The following is a 13,281-nucleotide window of genomic DNA, read 5'->3' as shown; positions in this document are numbered from 1 at the left end:
AAATTTCCACAGTGAAACTTTCTCTTCTCTGTAGATAGGTTCAATTTCAACCTAAATTAAGGTATACTTTTAATTTGTGAGAATTTTGATGTTTGTGATGTGTTTCTACTAAATCCAAATGGAGACAAGATCCAAGATATTTTTTTCACTAAGTCAAAAGCTCATCTCAACAAAATAATTTTTGTGTTTTAAAGTGAGAATCAGAAGAATAGCATGCTAGGATACTTCTGGTACCAAAAAAGATTTTTTTTCATATGAAAACTAAGTAGCTAATCTCAAAATATTGATCTCTACAGCCCTTTGTACACCACACATGTGAGCACAGACACAATCACCAAATTTACTGGCCAATCACAGCCTAGCATATCAGGGCATATTTCTTAATATCTGATGCTTATGCTTCCATTTCCAGGATTAATATATAGCCCTGTTTTTCATAATACTCCAAAGGATATAGCTAATATAAAGGAAGATTTTCAGAAAAAATAACTAAAAAGACAAAGGAAAAAAGAAGCAAATAAGAAGGTACAAAGAATAGGAGACACAGAAAGAGTGAAATAAAACAAGTATGGTGAGGAATAAAAGATTGAACTCTCCATGGCTCCTAAGGGAAAAATCTATACATTATTTTCAGTGAGATTAAATTCAATGAATTTTTTTCATACTGTGTATTTTCTTTCTCTCCCAATTCTCACATAAAATCAAGGTGACAAGTTTTTCCTTTGTGTTACATTTTATATAGGTGGATAACTTCAAGATGTAGGCAAATCTGATTCTATGAAATATTGTGGAATAAAAGAAATGTGTTTGGGACAATGTCTGCTATCTCTCCACATTTTCATTCCTGCCTCTCCTACAGTCTTCACAGCTTTCCTCTGCTTCAATCTCAATGCAAAATTCACTTAATACCCTCAAGTAGGTACTCAAGGGGAGCCCATAAAGTCAATATGATATGAGAAACTGCTATATCAGAGTTGGGAAAATGCACCACTAAGGTCTGCCATGGAGTCTGTGTTTCCCTGAAGTCTCCAGCTACTGCACCTTTGAATTCATCAATACATTCCAACGGAGACTACATTTTCCATTCTGAGTTAATGACCAAGCACAACATGGGTACTTAGGCAAACTCATTACAGAGAGATATATGAGACTGCACCTTGAGTTAGTACTGTTTATTTTCAGTTTTACAAAATATTGTTGGGAAAATGCTACATCAAAAATCCTTTTTCTCTGGCCCTTCTTGCATGGGTACCAGATGAAAGTTGTTGTTTAAAGTCTCTACTGTCTTCCATTGGCTCCTTTCTACAATAAATGTCCTGCACATCTAATTCTTTTTTGATGTCTGTCACATTGTGAACTTAACCCAATGTTAATGCCATCACAATTTTTAGCAAAGCACATTATAAAATGAAGATGAGACTTGTTCATTTATTGTATGGCAGAAAAAGATGGTGTCATTTGGAATGGTAGGTAAATTTTCAATAGACTATGACATCAATAGATTAACCATGTATGAACTGCTAAAGATTTTTCTTATACTTGGAGGAATTATGGAATTTTAAATATGTAATGAGATGGCAACTCCTTCTGAGGTCTCAATAAAGGGATTTGTTAATTTGAATAAACTCACTGAAAGATGAATAGTGAGAGATATATTCTGATTAACAAGTACTTAAAGGCTGTGAGAATCAAAGGTTTTCTTTGCTCTGAGGCAGACAATGCCCTCAGACAGGAAATCTGATAGAGTTAAAGACCTCTAGTAACATTTTAATGCTTAGCCAAAGGAGATATGTTATACTAAATTCAGATGATACTTGTGAAAACATTGGGCCTTAACATAAGAGATGGACACATCTGTAAGAAACCCTTGAACATGTTCAGTTTTCTTGAACTTGATCTTCCAGATGTACTTCATCCTTCCCTATTAGTCTTTAATAGTACCTGGTACCAAAGAGTCTTCCTTATCACTGAGAAATATTTGCTTCTCTTGAAAGTTGCACACACAATAAGTAGGGTTAACAAATATAACTTAGATAGTGTCATGTTGACCTTGATAAGGAGATTACAAACAAGAGCAGAGGTAGGAATTTGCTGATATGCACCACCTGGATCCATAAAATTTATCACAAAACTGAACTTTAAAGGTTTGTTTGGGCTTTATATAAAATCACATGAGCAAGAACAAAAAGACCTAGAGACATATTGTCAAATTTAAACTTCAGAGATTGGGACACAGTTATTACCAGGAATATTTTAGAATACTGATGATTCATTTTCTTTCCTTCTTTTCCATTGGTAAAAATACCAAACACAACCAATTTAAAGAGGAGAGTTATATTTAGGCTTACTTCTCAGTCCAGTGTGCTTCAGGTCCAAAGAAGAAACAGCACGGAAGAGGGGCATGGAGGAGAGCTGTTCATGGCATGGTAGACAGAAAGCAGTCAAGGGAGGAGCCAAGAAAGAAGACACAACTTTCCAGGTCACAGTCACAGTGACTTGCCTCTCCCCACCAGGACCTAACTCCTGACAGTAGGAAAGCTATAAGACCCCTACAATTCATTTACCTTCCACATGTCCCACTTAGGACAGTGTGAGGCTTCAGGATAACAGGTAGATAGCTGTACACCATAATGTTTGGTTAGGTGCAAGGGGCAAGAAAAGGGAGGTGCAAGGGAGACAAGAAAAATAGAGTCCAAGAAGTATTTGTGGTGAAATGGCATGTCATGCAGCAGAAGATGAACTACCAGATAATTATGTTATACAGGAGGATCCCAAAGGGCACACATTTCACTAGGACCAACAGGGATTCACTTATAAGAAGTGTACTAGCATCAATATCCTCTCCAACTCAGGTTGAAAATAACAGAGATGGTCACATAATATTACTGAACAATACTGGGGTTAAATGGCCTGTTCTGTTAGAGATCAAATACAACACCTACTCTCCAGAAGATGAGAGGGCATAATTACTTCAATGACCCGATGAAAGAAAATGAGGACATACAATTCCTGAAGATTGGCATATATGCTCAGTAAAGTGTCTAATAATTGTAAAATTAAGTTATTTTAATCTACAATAATAAGCCAATTATAAGAATTTTTTTGCACGTGATACTTTTTATAAAATTGAAAGAGAATAAATTTTATAAATATGGGAATACCAAACAAAGCACCGACAAGGAGGTGTGTATGGAATGGTAATGGAGAATATTTATGATCAAATATTATATGCATGCATGACAATACCATACTGAAATTCAATTGTTTTTGTAAAATTTATTTGCACTACCATAGTATGTTTTGTCTGTAATATGATAGATTGTTAATGAAATTTACTTAAGTAAATTTCTATTACTATGAAATATCAGAATGGAATGATAAATAAGTCAGATTGCAGAGAACTGTCTGTGATATACAACACAGAGTTGACATTTGTTTCTCTCTGAAGATGAAAGAATGAACAGAAATACATCAGAATCCTTTATCCAAAGCAAATAGAATCAAATAGAGCAATAGGACTTAGAAGACTGTTAAGCAAGATAAGATACTTATTTTATTAAAACTGTTACAGTGTATTGGACTGATTCTTATTACCTCAGTCCAATCTGAAAGTGACAAGTATCTTACAAGTAGAAAAAGGGTCATCAAAATTCATCTTATTGGACAGATATTTAATATATAATATAGGTATACAATTTATTATTATCATCACAAAAACTGGAATGGATATCACATCCCAGTTTAATCAAAATAAAGTTGAGATGCAAAGATATAATTCCTCTAACATCATATTTATATAAAATATAGAACTATTTATTGATATTTTCTTTGCTAAATTGAAAGTATTATCTCCACCAGTGGCTAGTGATATATATAGCACAGCATGCAGAATATAATGCTAACATATAGTGTTAATCACTGTGTAGTTAACTATACATTTAATATACTGTTAATCATTTTCTTCTATGGGTTAAAATAAAATCTCCATATGTATCTATGTAACTGTCATGGTTCTTAAATCAGCATAAGTATAAATACTTCAGATTTATATCCAATGTGATGAAGTTGACACTGAAATTGCCACTGAGATGCTCCAAAATTGATGATCCTTCTTAAACATGAGATAGTATTATCAGTGCAGGGTCAACCCAAAGGAAATTATAGAGCTGTGAAAAGTATCACATTGCTTTATTTAAAGAGATATCACACATAATTCGTTCTGGATTGGCTTTTTTTGTATATGAATGTATAATGCTAATTATAAATTTTAAATTTGAAAACAATAAAACCAGTGATAGTTACTGAAGAAGAAAATATATCTTTATATACTTCTTTCTACATGTGAATACATTCTAGTGAAATGAAACCAGTTATGTTGTTGGCACATTCTTTTAAATGTTCATGAAAAATACTCACAGTTAATATAATAACTTTTACAGATTTTGTTTAAAAAACATATAAATCACATAACTACATATAATACATTAAAATTTCAGGATATTTCTGCAAATGATATATGAAATGATAGATATATAATATAGTGCACGTGTAATAATTTGGGGGTAGAAATAATTTATTCATAAGTAAGACAATGGTTTTTATGTATATACCTTTTTCATGGAGATCATTTTAATGCTATTTTGAACAGATACTAAATTCTAACTACTTAATTACAAGTAATAAAAATCACACACTTACGCATACAAACACACACACGGATTCTGCTTCACACTGCTTATACCATATAGTGAAAGAAACTATTTACAGATCATTTTTTTCCAAACGACTGAAAAAGCTGTAGTTCCAAGAATAAAAAGCTAGAACGAATGACGCTCAGTTCTAGGAATTTGCAAGGAATTTCTAAATGTTTCCATGGAACTACATTAAATATATTAGTCCAAAGCTAAAGAGGATACTATGATAATGCATATCTGCTGGTAAGTGTAGCCATGTGGAATTTAATTTTGTGCCTCAGAATATTTTTTTTAATCATGAGGTAATTTTGGCTTCTACCAAGAAGAAACTTTAAGAGTGCCCTATTTTTTAATGCTCCTACTAGTTTTCAATCACAGAAACATGTTTCTACCACCAGATACTTGAAGAGCAGGTAGGGGTCTACACTGAGTTCTTCAGATTCAGAGTTATCTCAAGGAACTCTGAGGATTTGGATGTAAGCATATGTGTTGTTGTTGTTCCTTTTTTTTTTTCATTTAATCTTTACTTTGACAATGTTTTCATTCAAATTAGGAATAGTTCTGCTTACAAATATGAGTTTATTTGTTTCATTTTTTTCTTTCATTATTAAAAACTTGTCATGTAGAGGTACAACATCCCAACAATGAATGCAACTGTACTGTATCCCTAAAATGTACCAATAGACTCAATTAAAGCTGAAAAAACAAACAAACAAACAAAAAAAACCTAATCTTTGTGAGTTCAATCCCCGGTACAACCCTCAAAAAAAAACAAAAAAACAAAACACTAATCTTTGAACAATCATTATGTACTAGATATTGAACACAGGCAGTGTATTCAGCATTCTACCAACAGACTAGGTTACTTCATTTGAAAGTCAAACTTCACTTATTAAATCACTTACACTGGATTACAAGTAAACAAATGGAATTACTATTCAATTGTGTTATCCACAATCTTTAATATTTCCATGGCTTGAATATTGCTATGATGGCAAAAACAAAATTATCCTGCCTTGTTTGAGAAATAAAAATATCATTGATATTGTAACTGTTATTGCATTTATAAGGGCACATTTGCTTAGATATTGTAATTACATTAAAATTATAAAAATACCTATTATATTCAATTTACATACATTTGATCCTTCTAAGGCAATAGCACATCTGTGTCATATATCATCTTATGAAAAGGAAACTAGCATTTCTAAAGGAGGCCAATTTCCTAAAATTCAGCTTTTAATATATGATGTCCAAAACTGAAAACAGATCCACTGACCCATAGTCCTGTGTTTTTTATACTAAAAAAGACTATCCTTCTAATAGTTACAAAAGTAATTGAAGTCTATTCTTGCTTTACTAACAATGTACCATTTAATTAAGCAGAACATGTATGCTTAAATATAGTTATTTTTATCTAAATATATCATATATGAAAGATTAAAAACTTTGAACACCTTAAACCTAGAATTGATCAAAGGTATTTCTGCACCTTTATTAGTTCTAGCCCATAATACTATCACAAACAAAATTCGCCATTGAATAAAATATACAAATTTATTTTAAGTGAGTGGATAGGGCTATCAAAATACTCAACCTTTTACTGTACAATTGTGACTCAAGTAAAGATCAATATGAAAGAGTCAGGTAAATTTCATGAGAATACCCAAACAACACATGTTATACTTAGTTGTCTTTAGAAGTACAACAATTAACTTCTTATTTTAACAAGTAATGCCTGAAGTATGAATTTTCTGGGATTAAATAATTCAAGTAAATATTAGTCTGTACATTTATAGTGTAGAAATCATGATATATGCTGACAGGAAAACCTGAATTATGGGAACAGGATCTACACTGTGTGGGTCAATCAATAATTTTATCCGTGTTTCATAACTTTGAACTTTACTTCCTCACTCGCTGATGTTCATTTATTGCAGTTACCTTCCTACAAAATGGAAATAAAAGAATACATGCTACCATGCATAGAAAAAGAAGGGAAAGTAATGCCTGAAATATGTATTTTCTGGGATTAAATATTTCAAGTATATATTAGTCTGCACATTTATAGTGTAGAAATCATGATATATGCTGACAGGGAAACTTGAATTATGGGAACAGGATCTACACTGTGTGGGTCAATCAATAATTTTATCTGTGTTTCATAACTTTGAACTTTACTTCCTCACTCGCTGATGTTCATTTTTTCAGTTACCTTCCTACAAAATGGAAATAAAAGAATACATGCTACCATGCATAGAAAAAGAAGGGAAAAGGAAAAAAAGAAAAAAAGGAGAAAATGGAAACAGCTTTAGTAAATAAGTAGGGGAAGACGGGGTGAACAGAGGGGAGGAAAACATGGGGAAAAAAGAAGACTCAAAATATATAATATATGATGTTCATTTTTTCAGTTACCTTCCTACAAAATGGAAATAAAAGAATACATGCTACCATGCATAGAAAAAGAAGGGAAAAGGAAAAAAAGAAAAAAAGGAGAAAATGGAAACAGCTTTAGTAAATAAGTAGGGGAAGACGGGGTGAACAGAGGGGAGGAAAACATGGGGAAAAAAGAAGACTCAAAATATATAATATACAGGTACAAAATAAAAGGAGAAAATGGAAACCGCTTTAGTAAATAAGGAGGGGAAGACGGGGTGAACAGAGGGGAGGAAAACATGGGGAAAAATGAAGACTCAAAATATATAATATAAAGGTACAAATTCACTTTAAAGGGTGTTATCATTATGTACATCAAAATATATCAATACAATTAATTTTAAGAACTATGCATCACACATTTCTATACTAATGATGCATTAAAAATTGTAGTTTGAGGCAAATAAGAGGTACAAATTCGCTTTAAAGGATATTATCATTATGTACATCAAAATATATGAATACAGTTAATTTTAAGAACTATGCATCACACATTTCTATACTAATGATGCATTAAAATTGTAGTTTGAGGCAAATAGAATATCAGAAACTGATAAGAAGCTGAAGTCTCCTATGCAGTCTTATATCTGAGGAAGCAAAGGGGACACCTATTTACCTGGTCAAGCAGTATCGCTTTGATAGTTACACATCAGCTCTCACTGGCTAAGCTGTTCAGTAGCCCGACCACTGTAATTAGCAAGGCTACTCTTCAAGAATAAGAATTTATGGACTATATATTATTAAAGCATACAAAATCTGGCCTTAATGTTAATAATATCAAATTCATAAATTTTGATGTGTTTATATATGGATTTGCTGTTTCCTTTAGATGAGTCTCTGACAATATATAAAATCATTGTAAGATTAATATTATAAATTACCTTGAGAAAATAACACAATGAAGTTCCATCAAACATAGAGCTACCTAATAAACCCTAGAACTAAGTCTGACATAATTAAATTTCAATTTTGTGAAATTATAAAGTCAAATATTATAAAAAATGGCTTTGATTCCTCTTGATCATTATTCCAAGGCATAATTTCAGGTCTTGTGCATAGGGAGCTACTCAGATTGTAGGAACAAAGAGAAGAAATAAAAATAAACAACAAAAAAATCTTCAAACTAAGTAATTCCAAATAGTATTTTCATCTCCAACATCTCTGTGATTAATAATGAGGGTTACATGTGCACCAAATCTAAAGGGATAAACAGATCCCACTTGCATTAAATCTCCCCTCTGCCATGTTTTCGGAAGTGTTTAAATCTTGTCAGAATTTCACCCTTTTTCCAGCTGAGGCATGAGGATTACAGAATGTTCAAGGCCAACTGTGGTATTGAGTTCAAGCCGAGCCTGAAATACATAGAGAGACTATGTGTCATCATCAACAACATTTCCCCTCACCTGTATATGAGCAACTAATAACTGTCATTTCTTTCTCTATATATTGTAAATATGAAGGAACTTTCATCAGTCCATGAAGACCCAGGTGACAGATCTCCTCACAGAAAATAAAAGGGTATAAAATTAATGGTATCTACTACATTAACATTTTTCAATAACAATTACTACTTTGTTGTCAGCTTAATACTGTTTATTGTAGGCCTTTTAGATAAAATAACAGCTATTGTTTTTCAAATGAAACAGAACTGGTAGCTCTGCTCCGGATTCTGTTTCCTCACCATCCATAGCTTTGCCCTATGCTTAGAAGAAAAGCAGCCATTTCAAAGGCGACCCTCTAGCCTCTTGCCCCTGGCGGCTTCGCTGTGCCATCTGCAGAGGATTGAGAGGCTGCTGTCGCCACTTCACTCGCCCATAGCATCGCAGATTTGCCGTGCAGAAGCACAGCTGCAAACCTGGAGATCTGGCTGCTCTTCAAGTCTTCAATTAACTTCTCTGGTTGTATCATTTATGCAAATTGATTTTCTTATTCATGTCTGAGAGGTGCTAGCAACTCTGTGGAATGTGGCTATAGGAATAGCATAAGACAGAAAAGTGGTAGAACAGTTGCATATGTATGGAAAACAGCAAGGCGGGTAGTTTTCCAAGAAAATATTAAGCAATCTCATATTTTTAATTTAATTATTTACTACCAGTCAGTACCAGATGAAGGTTTACTGATAATGAATTTAGTTGCAATTTCTAAAATATCAAGATATTGTTCAATAAAGAAAGTTCTATTAACCATCAATATTTCTATTATTTGCTTCAGATCTTTCCAAATGTGAGCATGACTGAGATATTCATATTGGGGGTTCCTATGCCTTGTAGATGTCCTCCCAAAGTCTGTGTGCTCAAAGGTGGGGCTCTTCAGAGGTGGCTGCTTGTTCTGACTGTGAATATACGTTCAGGTTGTGTGATAACTAAATCAGTCTACAGACTGGTTAGCATAATTCTGGGCGTAGATAACGTGAAGGCCCACCCTATGTGCAGGTGGTACCAGTCAGTAGGCTTGTAGCCTGAATGAAACAAAAGGAAAAGGGAGGCTCACTGCTGCTGATTTGCTGCCTTCTACCCACCATTTCCCTCTGCTACGTCACATTGCCTTGGAACTACTTGACTGTGGATTGAAACTTCACAAACTGTGAGCTAAAATAAACCTTGGCTCTAATTGGTGATGCTGTGTATTTTGTTCCACAAACAAGAAAAGTAACTAACATGGGCTTACAAGTTTATGTTCTCACTTCCTGACTTGATCTAAATCTCAGGAAGATCACTGGACAAGCCGATTTGTATGAGCACTTTGAAAATAAAAGGACATCTGAAATGTCTTTCTAGCCCCTAAATTCTTAACATTACTTTTAATAAAATATACAAAGAACTGCAAGGCACGCTGCAAATCAGAGACAAAGTAGGTACTCTCATTAACTTACAGAATTGGAGGACAAAATATAAATAATACTAATAGTGTATGGTCAAGAGTAGGACTCAAGTGAATTCAGAGTGCATAGACATGAGCACGAGGTAAAGGGTTCTTGAAAACATTCCGAAGAAAATACTACTTTATTTTCTCTCTCTCCTATCCACTCCTGAATGAATTATAAAGTTCTATGAAAACTCTTACCAGACCTCCTTTCTATCCTGCTCCCAGCATCCATGTTCAACTCGTTTTTACCTGGAGTTAAGTAATAAGCTCATAATCAGTCTTCTTTCATTCACTGCTGCATTTCTGCAGTCTATCTGTTCTAGGCCATGTCCTCAATTATGTTGTGAACTGTTGGGGCCCAGTCATGGCCCACTGGAGTGTGACATTTGGAAAATAACTTCTTCCTGTATAATTAAGGCATCAACATTTGCTACTTTTCAAGGAAACTGTTTGTTAAGCTTGTTTTGATTCTTTGACCCTGACATAACAGGAAACTCGTTAGCCAAAGATCTGATGCTATCTGTAAGAGTCAGGAAATCACCCTGACATAACAGGAAGCTCATTAGCCAAAGATCTGATGCTATCTGTAAGAGTCAGGACATCCGGTCTTTGAAAAACAATTACTTGGTGTTTTTTGTTGTTGTGTGCCCTTAAAAGCTTCCTGTTGATGCAAGCCTATAAAAGGAGCTGTTTCTGTGAAATAAAGCAGACTGCTCTTCGTCTCTGCTCAGGCTGGAGTGTTCTTTCCTTTCTCAATCCTCGCTCCCCGGCTCAGGCATGTCTGTGTTGTGACGGCTGGACCGCCACAGTGAACACTTTTTATGACCACAGTACTCATTTTCCTTAAAATGTATAGCACAATCTCCTTTGAGCTTAAAGAACAGCTATTTTATTTTATTTTTTATCATACATGATAAGCACCTATAATAAAGTCCTGCTTTATATCTCTAGTCTAATCTCATGAAATATTTTTACTCTACTAAATTTCTTTCCAACTATTTCAGATTTCATATGTTTTTATAATACTCAAAGTTCCAGTGTGAGTATTTCTTCAGTGCTTTACTACACTCTACTCATTGTTTATTTATTTATTTATTTATTTATTTTTACCAAGGATTGCACTCACGACCTTGTACTTTCAAGGCAGGTGGTAGAACCACTGATCAAATTCCTCAGCCCCTGCACTCTATTCATTTTGATTTTGCTACAGTCTTCAAGTTTCACACTAAATATTATTTACTTTCAGATAAATAGGGAGTCTTCCATGCAAAGTTAAGCTGATGCATGAGCCCTCTTTTTTTTTTCTCTCTCTCATTGAGTTTATTGGTACATTTTAGGTGTAGGGAAAGTGTGAAGAGTAGGGGAAAGGTAACAAAGTAAAAGAAAAAGTATGAGAAAACCAGATCTCTTAAATGTCTTCTAATTTCTACAAAATTGTATGGTATTTTAGCTATATACTTTCCTGTACCTTGTAATTTTCTTCCATTATATTAACATTTGAAACATTTGCATATTTTTATAATTTCTGGGTAAAATATAACAGTCATTTTCATCAGAGTTCCACCTATGTGGTTATAAATTTAGATTTAGATATAAATAAAATATAGACAAAAACCTTTTATCATTTTCTCATCAACATCTAATTTAGTTCTTTATACACTCAGAATAAATACTTATAGAATATGATCTGAATTTGGTAGGATAAGTTAATCTGCTAAAGAAGACAACAACAAAGAGCTCATACCAAATTTTCAGAAGGCTCTGCATGAGTGGGAGTGTAAGAAGATTTTAAGAGGTATGTGCATCAGCAAGAGTGTTAAAAGCATATCTGTGTGTCAGAGACATGTTTACTCTGAGATAAAGAATTAATATTTTTATTTTAAAGTCAGTAAGGTCTTGATAGGGTTTGTAACTCTGCAAGTTACCTGTTTCAGTTAAATATATTAAGTATAATGGAAAGTAGAAATATTTAAGACTTTCTGTAGTGCTAAAAATAAAAGACAATGAATGGTTGCAATATATAAAAATCTAAGATTATCCATGTCCTTCTGAAGTGAAATCTTATGTAAATTATTTTCTAGGTACTTAAGTATTTCAGGTTGTTTGCAATAATAAAGTACAAATATTACATAAAATATAAGTAAACTGGGCTTAGTGATGTAACCTGTAATCCCAGAACTCTGGGAGGCTAAGACAGGTGATCTGAAGTTAGTTTTCAGTCTGGGAAATTAAAAAAAAAAATGTAAAATTTAAATTCAGGCTATGGCTGTAGCTCAGTGATAATGGTATGGATAGAATGTGTAGTACAGAAGAAAGAAAGAAAGAAAGAAAGAAAGAAAGAAAGAAAGAAAGAAAGAAAGAAAGAAAGAGACCCAAAGAAAATCTTCCTTTAAATATATATTTTCCATAGTGCTATTTTATTTCTACCAATTAACAGTCAATTTTAAAAAAGAATATTTACACACTCTGACCTGGACCAAAGAAAATCTTCCTTTAAATATATTTTCCATAGTGCTATTTTATTTCTACCAATTAACAGTCAATTTTAAAAAAGAATATTTACACACTCTGACCTGGTACATCTCAACTGACTTTATTATGACCCAGTTTGTAGCAGTTTCAGTCCACACTCGCCTGGCTCCAGAGCAGAATTAGCATGGCGGAAGGGCCTGCTCCGAGGAGAGCTCCTCACCTGTGGGAGGTTGGGAAGCAGAGAGTAAAGGGAGGAGCTTAGGAGGGAGCTAAGTCCCTCCCCTGACCGCCTCCTCAGACAGACCCCACCCACCTTCTAACGGCAAGTCACTCGTCGTCTTTCTCACAGCATCTGCGACTTTCAAATAATAGAATTATTCTTTCAACACTAAGGTGCTTAATTATCACTGATAACTTTTTGGAAATAAGTGCAACAACAATGTCTATTTCAATTGCTTCCTTGTTTGATGTAAGACACAGGGGAGCATCAAATACAGAAAGCAAAGAACACAGAAAAATACTATACTTCCAGTAGTTCCTCTGCTGGCTGTGAACAGGGAATATTGATTTTAAACACTTTCTCTAAATGAATTTGTGGATAACAGCCTATTTCAAAATTCTTCTAATAACATCTCATGCATTCTAATATCACACTCTCGCTGTTGGTTGAAAGTCATATCATCTCAAGTATTATGGTACGACTGAAAACTAAGTAAATTTCTTCCTATTTTGTTTTGGATACAGGGTCTCTCTATGTAGTCCAGGCTGGCCTTGAAGTCAATAAGTAGTCCAGCAGCAGGACCTCAAACTCACA

Source organism: Fukomys damarensis, unplaced genomic scaffold (assembly GCF_012274545.1).
Source record: "Fukomys damarensis isolate Sample0158 unplaced genomic scaffold, DMR_v1.0_HiC HiC_scaffold_35, whole genome shotgun sequence".
In the NCBI taxonomy this organism is placed as follows: Eukaryota; Metazoa; Chordata; class Mammalia; order Rodentia; family Bathyergidae; genus Fukomys; species Fukomys damarensis.
The sequence above is the reverse complement of the archived record's forward strand: the minus strand, read 5'-3'. Positions refer to the sequence as shown.